We start from the raw sequence: 12,912 nt of genomic DNA on the forward strand, positions 1-12,912 counted from the left end.
GCGCCTGAAGATTTAATATGGTCCAGCCGGAAACATAGACATGCAAGTGAGCAGCCTGCAATGACAAGGGAGTTAACTCATCCCAGGGTCAGCAAGTGGCATGGGCCGATGTGGTTACCTCCCTTAATGAAGAGTTATAACATCAATGAAACTGACTTCATGTTAAAACTGTTAATGTTATAGTCATGTTGTCTGTTGTTGTCCAGGTGAGGATGGGTTCCCTTTTGGGTCTGGTTCCTCTCGAGGTTTCTTCCTCGTGTTGTCTGGGGGAGTTTTTCCTTGCCACCGTCGCCACAGGCTTGCTCATTGGGGACAGATTAGGGATAAAACTGGCTCATGTCTTGGGTCATTCAGACTCTGTAAAGCTGCTTTAGGGCAATGTCTATTGTTAAAAGTGCTATACAAACAAACTTGACTTGACTTAGTACACTCTTTTATGTCAAATTGCTGCTTCGGTCAAATTCCACTGAGAATTCCTCCTTTTTTCGAACATACAAATACCTGAAATATAAAATAATTGATGGTGTGTATGAAAAAGGCTTTGGACGAAATGTCTTAACTATTGGACGGAATGGTCACTGGACAAAATGTCCTGTATTCGTACTTGATGGTCGGTAGACACGTCTTATCTTCAGAAAAGTCTGACTTTTTAAAATAATATGGGTCAAAACCACACAGCTTCTCTTTGTACTGAATCTTTACTCGATTGTTCAAATTGTGGTAATATTGAGAAAATCCAGCATTGTTTACAGACACGCTTTCAGCGGCTGTCATCCTCGTTGCTTTGTATAGCCACCATCATGGCGGACGCTCATGACGTAGCACGTTTTGATCACATGGTTGCAAGTCATCTATCACACTCATGGTCAATTTCAAGTCACCAATTAACCTAACCTGCATGTCTTTGGACTGTGGGTGAAACCAGAGCACCCGGAGAATATGCAAACTCCACACAGAAAGGCCTCCGTCAGCCACTGGTCTCGAACCCAGAACCTTCTTGCTGTGAGGCAACAGTGCTAACCACTACACCACCATAAGTACCAACAGTGGAAAAGCATATGTAGTTGTTTCATAAACTAAAAATGTTAATTGTTGGCATGTCTCTGTGATAGAAGAGGAATAAAACAGATTAAGACATGTATTTCTTGTTAAATAATCAATTTCAGTGTGGTAACAATATCTCCATTTTGCATTGGATTGCATCACACCACCACATCTTTGATTATTTTTTCTTTATTTCTTCATTCAGTATTGCCTGATATGTTTTATTTCTTACTTGTTTAACTGTGTTCTGTTTTATACTGTTTCATAGCAGTGCAGTGTCCTAGGAAGATGCACATCAGGTATGTTTATGACTGTGTGTTTGGTGGTCACATTAAAAGTCACTTCACTGAGGTAGAATCTTATGGCCATGTCAAATCTTAAATTCAATTCCCAGAGATGACCAATGAAGGCATTTAATGACAAGAGTGTCCTCAATTACATCAAAGGTGACATCAATGTGAAAGAAAGGGGACCAATGTAGTTCGTCATAAAACAAAGTGCTGAATACGTCATTGCCTTTAAGTGTCCTTAGAAGAAAAACTTGTTCCCAAGTTTTAGTAAGAGTCATGAGAAATAGTTTTTACAACTACTGGATGAATACTATTAAGAATTTTTAAAACATAAACATAATACTAAACAAGCAGAGTAAAAAAAAAAAAAAAGGACCTTGAGAGTGAAAAGGAAAAAAAGAACAGGCTAATAGTGTATAGATATTTGAACCCTGCAGACAGCCTTGCTCCACTGAACCGTGCCGGGTACATGTGATTGAATTCGTTTCATTCTCAGTCCTGATCTCTCTGTGAGCTGTGTGTCCTTTAGCGCAGTGAAAACAGCAGAGAGGGGATTGGAGTAAAGTGGAGAAGAGAACAGGAAGAGTTCGGCTCTCAGGTATTAATGCTAGGCTGATTTTCTCAGCTTGGCACTGGAGATAAAGTTTCTGCTTGCTTAGCAGTAACGCAGTGACAGAACCGTCTCCTCAAAAAGAGAGTCACGGCTCGATTCTCGAAGACAAGCAAAAGATGAAAAGCAGAGTCTTTTTTTTTTCTTTGCCGCAGAGAAAAACGTCGCTATGTTTGGAATGAGAAAAGTTTTCCACACACATCTGAGGATTAGAGTTGGAGCACACAGTCTGCTGTTGTGGCAGCCACCTGTGAAGATGTGTCAGTGTGTCAGCTGGCTCAGGTGTGGGTGTGTTCCAGATTTATTAGCGCTCTGAAATGACCAACAGACAAGACATCCTTGTGTGTGTGTGTGTTTGTCCCAGAAGCCTGTAATTTAATAAGCACAGCCATTAGTCTGATTATGACTCACCTTCCTTTCTCACCTGTCTGTTCGGACAAAGTGTTTGAATGATTGAGCTCATTTAAAGCTGTTAGACTCCTGCAAACTGCACCACACACACACACACACACACACACACACACACACACACACACACACACAGAGCTACTTCTTCATGCATAAAAGACACTCAACGCTTGTGCTCTTTAAACCTGCCTGAGGGCCAACTGTTGTATTCTGAGAGATGCGTTTTCATACATGTTTTGCTAATGGCTTTTAGTTTATCTAATTGTCTCATCTTCAGAATTTCTAATGAAAGGATTTTGTTCTCCTAAATGGCTCAGTGTGTGTCATTTGTGTCACATTCTGCTGATAAATGTATCACCCATCACTGGGGTTTCTCCTGCAGATGGGCACAATATCTGAGCTGCATGAGGCCATAGACGGCCTCCCCACCCTCAGTTTTTAGTGTGTGTGTGTGAGTGCGCACGTGTGTGTGTGTAGAGGGGAACTGGAGTCACTCCCTCACACCTGCAGGAGAATAATTGATTTCTGCCAAAGTCTGCAGACACACACACACACACACACACACTTGAGGGACAGCAGGCAGTTCACCTGGGGAACCAACTATGAGCTGTCACACAAACGCAAAACTTTCCTCTCTCCTATACACCCTCGCAAAAGTGTGTGTGTGTGTGTGTGTGTGTGCGTGCAGTGTGACAGAAATCAATTACTCCCTTGCAGGTGTGAGAGCGCAACTCCAACACTCTCTGTGTGTGTGTGTGTGTGTGTGCCTTATGGTAGCATGGCAACATTATTTAATCGAACTTCAGGATGATGCATATGCAGGCCCAAACTGCCGAGTATGAATCTAAAAAAAATCGGTCTGGAATGAGCAGAAACGTCATTTATATGATAATACGATTGTATGACTTCATGAATAAATGCAGACAGATTGCAGATTAAAATGTAGATAAATTTTGTGCACTTCGTTTGGCCACAGAACCACAGAACAATTAGAGCTGGCCTAGAGATCATTTGAAGGGCACGTGGATCAGCACTCGGGTGGATGACACCAGCAGATGTGGGAGCATATGCAGCTCTGCTTCCCGGCCTCGATGTGGACACCTAGGCTCACATTTAGATGAGCTTAGTGCTAATTAGGGGCTTCACAACGAGACATTGAATTCAGTCGCTGTACAGAAACGCTGTGCTTCTGTCCCCCTACAAGCCGTAACGACTGTCCTGTTCTCAGCCATGCCACTAATAAACACATGCTTAATTAATCAATTAATATATGCAGTCCATTAAATTACAACAAGGCAAAATTGTGTGCGAAAGCTCAAGGACGTTTAAAGCTGTGGTGTGAATGTAAAACAAACCCACAAGCAAAACTAAAGCCAAGATGTTCTATCACTTTGTGTTACCTCTCACTGTACTGTATATACATGTTCAGTGTGTTCTTGGATTAAATATCTTCTCTGTTAATGCATCAATTTGACTGTCATTCTTTTCTCTCTTATCTGATCAACCTTCAAAAACATCTGTGTCCGTCTCTCGCATCAGCGTGGGACCTCGGCCAGCTGTGTGATGGCTGATGGATGGATTTGTTGTCAGTGAGATTTGAGGGCAATCAAAGAGGCTCTCAGTAACGACTGTCAGGGGAAAGCGATGCAATGAACCCTGCGCTTCATATTCGCCCCCTCACAGCCTACAGCCCAACAATGAACCTGCACCAGCCATTTGTGTCTGATATGCTGCATGTCAATCATTTCTCTGTCTGTATCTAAGAATCTTGAAACCTTAGATGGAAATGGAACTGAAGAAATGTCATCTGTTTTATGTGAGCTATCCATAGTTCTATCTGAGACAGAACAGACTTTACGGCGGGCATTTAGAATACAGAAACACACCAACGAAAAGTAGTACAAGCTGAATAAAGAAGTACGCCACAATTTTAAACCTAATTAATTGACAAAAACTTACTAGTATAGTTGACTTAAGAATTCAGGAAAATGTTACAAACAAATACAGTTGTGGTCAGAAGTTTACATACAGTGATATGAATGTCATGGCAATATTTGGGCTTTCAGTAATTTCTTTGAACTGTTCTTTTTCTGTGGCAGAATGTACAGCATACATCTTTAATTTAAAAAAAAATTTAGAATTTGGTACACAAGTTTTAATTTTCTTTGGGTTTTCTGAAATCAACACAGGGTCAACATTATACATACAGGGTCAAAAATATACATACAGCACACCTAATATTTGAGTAAAATGTCTCTTCGCAAGATTCACCTTGATCAAACATTTTTGTTTACCATGAACAAGCTTCTGACAAAATTCTGGTTGGATATTTCCTGACTCTTCATGGTAGAATTGGTAGTTCAATTATTATTATTTTTTTCATGGCATGGACTCGACTTACAAGCATGGTCCATATGTTTTCAAATGAGTTGAAGTCAGGACTTGTTTTAAGCTTAATGTTAGCCTGCTTTATCCTTCACAACTAGCTCTGATGCGTGTTTGAGTTCATTGTCCTGTTGTAACTTCCAAGTCCCAAGTCGTGTTCAAATTTCTGATGGTTTATGCTGAAGAATTCTGAGGTAGTCCTCCTTCTTCATTATTCCATCCACTTTGTGCAATGAACCAGTTCCACTGGCAGCAAAACAGCCCCAGAGCATGATGATCCTACCACCACCACCAGCTGGTACAGTGTCCCTCTGTACATGGTGGTCATTGTGGCCAAACAACTCAATCTTTGTTTCATCTGACCATACAGCTATCTTCCAGAAGGCTTTTTCTTTGTCCATGTGGTAAGCTTCAAACTTTAGTTAAGCTTGACAGTGTCAATTTTGGAGCAGGGGGTTATTTCTTGGATAGCAGCCTCTTAGTCATGGTGATCTGAACTGTAGACAGTGATCCATCAGCTTCCAGTTCATGGCAGGGCTGTGCCATGGTGGTTCCCAGGTTGTTTCTGACCATCCAAACCAATTTCCTTTCAGCTGAGGGTGACAGTTTGGGTTTTCTTGAAGCAAAGTGGCTTGGCAAAGTGACTACACCTCACAATAACTTGGATACAATTGTTTGAACTGATCTTGGAATTTGCAGTTGTTTAGAAATGGCTCCAAGAGACATTCCAGATTTGTGTATATCTGCAATCCTCTTTCTCAGATCTGCACTGAGCTCCTTGGACTTTCCCATTTTACTGTGTGTTGGTCAATCCAATGAGTGCTATAAACAAACCCTTTTTATGAAGGCACAGAGAAGCTACCAACTGTAGTCAATCATGATCACTAACAAGAAGTTAAGAGTCCTCGGCCTTGGCAAGATAAGAGACATTTTGGAACGTTTCAGCACCTCTGAATTAATAATCTAAGTGAGCATATGTACATTTTTGACCCTGTATGTATAATTTTGACCTGTATTGATTTCAGAAAACCCAAAGAAAATTAAAACTTGTGCATCAAATTCTAGTGTTTTTTTATTAAAGATGTATGCTGTACAATCATTCTGCCACAGAAAAAGAAAAGTTCAAAGAAATTACTGAAAGCCCAAATATTGCCATGACATTCATATCCAAGATGACATTCATGTCACTGTATGTAAACTTCTGACCACAACTGTACACCCTTTCCAAAAACATTTACTGATTTTTCAAACAACTGCTCCAGATATACAGAATTAATTAAACTTGAAATAAGCAAGATTGCATTTCTTTTCTCAGTACAGGAACCACATTGAAGCAATTGTGTCATCGATGTACAAGATATAAAACAGCAAATTATAATAACTAAGTTATTTACAAATTACTATGCCAACTTTGACAGTATATGTCCATTCCGATAATGCTACTTTGGTCATTGATTTGGTGATAACATTTTTCTTGAACTCTGAATTGACACAGAAGCAAACATGTCATACACCTGGCTTGCCTGATGCCACAAGCTGTCATACATTGCCATAAGACTCAATCAGTACGTTTACATGCACATCCAAATCGAGCTGCTGTCGGTAATCGAGCAAAGGGTCCCAGCAGGGGTGCCAGAGAAATTCAATCCTACATGCACACAAGGAAATCGAGCTATTGTGTGAGGTACATTGTGCACCCGAGCCACAGGTGGCACTACACGCCCCATCGTGTTGGTACACTTCCGGTTGTCGTCATGAAGAAGAGCTATTCAAGAGTGTAAACAAAGTTATCAGTTCCGTGTTCTCCATTGCGCGTTTTTCTCCCATCCATGAATTTTAATATATTCAACTCCTTAAGCTGAATGAGCATGAACTCTGTCTCCTCATTGCTCCAGAAGTGCACGTTTCTGCTCGCCATTTTCTCTTCTTCATTTGTTCCTCCTGACCTCTTCTGCTGGTCGTTACTACTGTTGTCATGCCGACCGAGGCTGTCGTGTTTCCCGCTTGTGGTCTCGTCACTCGTCACTTCCGGAAGGGGCAGTGCTGAAGTAAGTAGCTCGACTACGTAGCTCGATAGGGTATACATGCACTAAGTAGCTCGGCAAAAATCGCATAATCTAGGTCGTGTAGCTCGATTACGAGAAATCAAGTTTGGTTCAATTTCAGCCTAGCTAAGGTATATCCATGACATTTAGAACTTCGATTTCAGTCGAGCAATGGCAGAAATTCGATTTTCTCTATGTGCATGTAAACGCACTCAATGTCCACCAATATACAGGTAGCAGTATAATATCATGCTACAAATCCAATTGCAAAAAAGTTGGTACACTGTGGAAACTAAATAAAAACAGAATGCGATGATTTGGAAATCATGGAAACTCTATATTTCAGTGAAAATAGTACAAAGACAACATACCAAATGTTGAAACTGAGAATTTTATCCATCCATCCATCCATCCATCCATCCATCCATCCATCCATCCATCCATTATCTATAGCTGCTTATCCTGTACAGGGTCACAGGCAAACTGGAGAATTTTATTGTTTTTTGAAAAATATATCCTCATTTTGAATTTGATGCCAGGAACACATTTAAAAAAAAAGTTGGGACAGGGGCATGTTTACCACTGTGTTGCATCACCTCTACTTTTAACAACACTCCGTAAACATTTGGAAACTGAGAACACCAATTGCTGTAGTTTTGAAAGAGAAATGTTATCCCATTCTTGCCTGATGTACAATTTCAGTTGCTCAACATTTCAGAGTCTCCCTTGTTATATTTTGCCCTTAATAATGCAGAAAATATTGTCAAGGTGAGACAGGTCTGGACTGCAAGCAGGCCAGTTTAGCACCTGGACTCTTTTACTATGGAGCCATGCAGTTGTAATTTGTGCAGAATGCAGTTTGGCATTGTCTTGCTGAAATAAGTAAGACCTTCTCTGAAGAACACATTGCCTCAATGGCAGCATGTTGCTCCAAATCCTGTATATATCATTCAGCATTAATGGTTTCTTCCCAGATGTGCAAGCTACCCATGCCATGTGCATTAATGCACCCCATACCATCACAGATGCTGGCTTTTGAACTGTGTGCTGATACCAAGCTGGATGGTCCTTCTCCTCTTTAGCCTGAAGGACATGGTGTCCATGATGTCTAAAAAGAATTTCAAATTTTGAATCATCAGACCACAGGACAGTTTTCCACTTCGCCTCAGTCCATCGTAAATGAGCTCAGGCCCAGAGAAGGTGGCAGTGGATATTGTTTATATATAGTTTGAATTTGCATTTGTGGACGCAGTGGTGAACTGTGTTCTGAAGTGTTCCTGAGCCCACGCAGTGATTTCTACTACAGACATGTCTGTTTTTAATGCAGTGCCACTTAAGGGTGTGAAGATCATGGGCATCCAATGTTGGTTTTTGGCCTTGTCCCTTTTGTACAGATACTTCTCTGGATTCTTGGAATCTTTTAATGATATTATGCACCATAGATGATGTGATCCCCAAATCATTTGCAATTTTACACTGAGGAATGCTATTCTTAAATTGTTGCATGATTTACCCATCTAGTCTTTCACAGGCCGGTGAACCTGTCCCCATCTTTACTTCTGAGAGACTCAGCCTCTCTGGGATGCTCTTTTTATACCCAGTCATGTTACTGACCTGTTGCCAATTAACTTATTTATTTATTTATTTATTTTTATTTACATTACAGACGTTTTTCAGTCATTTGTTGCCCTGTCCCAACTTTTTTGAAACATGTTTCTGGCACAAAATTTAAAATGAGCATATATATTTTTCAAAAAATAAGGTTTCTCAGTTTCAACATTTGATATGTTGTCTTTGTACTATTTTCAGTGAAATATAGGGTTTCCATGATTTGCAGATAATATAGGGTTTCCATGATTTGCAAAAGCACTGTTTTAATTTACATTTTACACAACTTTTTTGGAAACGGGGTTGTACCATTATCATTAATTTAGCTATAATTAAATGCACTATATGCCTAAAAATTTGTGCATAACTGACCATCACACCCATATGTGGTTCTTCTCCAAAGCAAACAATTGAATAGGATGTCTTAGTTTGCTGTAGCATTACACTTTCCCTTCACTAGAAATAAATGGTCAAAACATGTTCCATCATGACAATACCTCTGTGAACAAATTGAGGTCCATGGTGTGAAAAGGCTGGAGTGGAAAAACTTGAGTGTCCTGCACACAGCCCTGATCTTAATCCCACTGAAAACCTTTAGGATGATCTGGAACACCGATGAGGTGCCAGGCCTTTTAGCCTCACATGATATGCGACCTCTTGCAGCTGAATGAGCACACACAAATCCCCACAGCCATACACCAAAATTTAGTGGAAAGCATTCCCAGAAGAGTGGAGGTTATTATAACAGCAAAGGGGGAATCCTGGATTGTGGTGTTCAGCCAGCACATATGGCTGTGATGGTCTGATGTCAACCAACCTTTGAACAAATGATGCACTTTAAGGAGATCAGCATTTGCTTAAAGGTAGTTTCATTGCCCTGTGCTCACCAAATGTTGCATACACTGGTTGCCCTCCAACTTCACATTCAAAGTCTGTATGTCAAAGTCATGAAAATGGTCTTTTCCCTCTCTTCAGCTATCCAGTTTTGGTAGCTTGAGGTGGGGACTTGAGACTTGGGGACTTGGACTCGAGACGACTCGAGTCACTGTTTTCATGACTTGTGACTTGACTTGACAAAACATGAAAATACTTGAGACTTGACTCGGACTTGGAAGTTTAAGACTCGGGACTTGACTTGACTTGACACACGATGACTTGAGTGACTTGAGTGTTATTTCCATCGTGTTTTTATTGTGAAAATAAAATGTAATATGCACATACCGGTACTTCAGTAATTTTGATTGCACTGCCGTTACATTGTCACCGCCCTGTCCATCAGGCACGCTCTCTGCGTGGGCTATATACCACGCCCCATGCTACGATGTGTTCACAGATTTCACATCATATCATCATGTCAGCCATCCCAAGAGTAATCACTTTCAGCTTCAAGGGCTACTGCCTAGAAGGTAAACGACGAACGGCGCAGTGCAAGATTTGCAACGTGACGATTTCTGACAGCCAGACCACAACCTCCAATTTCGTCCGGCATTTGAAGATCCATTCTGCCCAGTAAGTTTATTAATGTGTTGTTATTTGGTGATAGCAGCTAAACTCCTGTAGGTTGAATTGGGATTAATTAAATTATAAATTATGTGATAATTGATAATTAAATTAATCAATTTATAAATAAAGATCAGTCTCATAAAATCTTAAATTATTAATCTTAACACTCACCGTGAATGGTTACATTCAAGATTAATGGTAGCTCTGTATTAGATGGGAAACCCAGTTGTATACAAAAGCTAAATTCTGAAGGAAAAAGGAGTTCTAAATAGTTGACCTTGTGAATAAACAACAGGAACAAGTAAAATGCAATTCAATTTTATTAGCTTTTATTTGTCTACTACTCACTAATAATAATAAACTCAAAATACATTCAATGTCAGCAAAGGTAATAACAAGACAAAACAATGGAACAATTACACCTGGACTATAAATTTGAGGGAAAGAGAGAGAGAAAGAGATAGAAGGAAAAAGAAAAGAATCCCTTGTGTGTGCGTGTGTGAGGCTAGGGCAAGCCGATGCGTGTGTGTGTGTGTGTGTGACCTAGCTTGTCGTTAGCTAAAACAAAGGAATGTTAGCTAAAACAAAGGAATGTTAGCTAAATAGAACAAAGGATTAGCTCTGTGGCTAATGTGTGCTTTGTGTAGGTATCTGTGGGCAGATGCTAATGACTAGCCACTCTGGCAATGCTTAAACAAAATGGCGGTCAGTGCCTAGGTGTCGTATCACAGGTAACTCAATGAGGAAGGTATCAAAATGGCGTCGGAAAAATGGCGCCTGCAGGCCTAGTCGAGAACACAAGCCTACCAGCTAGCAATAAGTTGCTAAGGAGAATCTGACCACGCTACAGCTGGATCCAAACACTGCACTTAACAACAATTTCCAACAGACTATCTAGGCAAAGAACTCAACGCGAGAGAGAGAGAGAGAGAAAGAGTGTGAGAGAGTGTGTATATGTGTTGGATGGAGAGAACTAGGCCTTGTAGCGGTCTAGCCTCGGAGCTTAAAATAACAAACTTGTCGCTGCGCTGCTAATCAGATAGGGAAGCTAGCAATGGAGTTAAGGAAAGATATCATGCAAGATACCCTGTCTAACAAGTTCAAAGAAAAAAAAAAAAAAAAAAACAGAACCAAAACAAACAATAAAAACAAACAAAAACAATAAAAACAAACAAACACCTTCCGTGTCTGAGCGGGTATGCTAAATAGCTCAAAGCTTAAACATGACCCTAACAACCATCTGAATAAGCTACAAATTAAAAATGTGCCCAAGTGCCTACTCAATGCGATGGAAGTTCTTTCTCCGATGTCCGCGCTGAGGGTCGCAGTCCGAGGAGAGGAGGTTAGCGGCGCGTTGCGTCCAACCGCGGCTAACGAAGCAGGGAGATGAAGGCCTAGCTGGCCCACGGTGCTTCAGGAGAAACCTCCGGTGATGCGTCGACGAGGAAAAGGCTGAGAGGAGCGAAGCTGTCCGCAAATGCCTCTTAGCGTGGAAAACTACTTAACTGTAGTTAAACTTTGCAAAGGTTTAGAATCAAAACCACTATATCGCTGAAACTTAGCGGGTCGTTCAAAAGTTCGGCCGAAACTAATTTGAACAGGCTGTTCTCAGACAATAGCGGTTAGTCTCAACACTGTAGGCGAGCGTGCCTACAGTCCGTCCGACCACTCCAGTAGTCAGAACATGAGAGAGCGAATCGAGGCGCTCTCGATACAGTTAAAGCAGTTCCACTTCACGTCACATCCGGGTGGAGCGCGCAAGGAAATTGTGGGATCGTTATAGGGGGCGCTGGCGAGTTACCAACATTCCCCCCTTGGCCATAGGCGCTGAAAGGAGTGATACCCTATGGGCACATGGTGTTTAGTCTGCGGCCCACGGTCCCTAGTAATCCACAATGAGGTAGTTCCACAATGAGGTAGTTCCACAATGAGGTAGTTCCAAGGGTCCTTTCTGTGAAAAGTCTTTCAGACACAGTTCAACAGTTCAATTCATTTCATACAGTCCATAAGATGCATAGGCACTTGGGCATGAAAGCATAGGCACTTGGACATGAAAACAATTACACTATGGCTACTTAACTACCTTCTACATACAATATTTCACACAGCAAACAAAAATAATCAAAACTCCATAAAGGAAAATGGAAAAGAGGGGTTAGTTAGCGTGTTAGCAAGCCTACTCTTCAAGAAAGTTAGTGGAGGCCTTAGGCCTGATGGAGAATCGGACAATGCCACGATCTAATTTCTCAGGTGCGTAGATCGTTTTGTCCAGTTTGCGGGGTAGTGTCAGTATGTACCTGTGTAGAGTGATGGCTATGAAGACTGTGATAACCCAACCGCTAGCTAGAAATCCCAGCGCAATTCGGCTTATTAAAGATCCTTGATCGGACGAAGGGTTTGCGCGGTTATTCAAGAAAGTGGTAGCGATGCCAGTGGGCTTAAGATCGAATTGCACGGTTTTGGTCCCTTCCAGCAGTAGTTGTGCTTGGAGGGTGGAGTTTATCTCAAGTTCGTGACCTGGGAAGGCATCGGGCATTTCTATCTCGGTCTCATACTGGTCAGCGCTAAGGTGATGGAGGGTGATGTCACCCACGTGAACAGTGGCTCCAAGTGGGACACTTAGGAGAGAGGTTTCGTTAGGTATCTTCATTCTAGTGGCAGTGTTATGTTGATCATATGATACCAGAATCTCAGTTTGGGGAGTGTTGATTAGCCACCGATTACCAGCTCTTTCTACTCTAGTTCCTATTCCTTCATCTTTAATAGACAATTTGCCTGCACACTTCTGCTCGGGGACTTTTGTCAATCCACAGAGACGGTCTGTGGTGTCTCGGATAAAGGGATTGCTGGGGCAGACCCAGTGGATATCTTTGGTAGAGGTGCACATGTCTAAATTAGGGACGAGGTAGATAGAGGGGTTGTCATCGTGATAGGCTATGGTGGAAGGTGTCTGCAAACGTACGTGTACGTCGTTGTTCCAGAAACCTACATTAAGGACAGATTTGATTCTGTATATGTT

Source organism: Neoarius graeffei, chromosome 10 (genome assembly GCF_027579695.1).
Source record: "Neoarius graeffei isolate fNeoGra1 chromosome 10, fNeoGra1.pri, whole genome shotgun sequence".
Taxonomy (NCBI): Eukaryota; Metazoa; Chordata; class Actinopteri; order Siluriformes; family Ariidae; genus Neoarius; species Neoarius graeffei.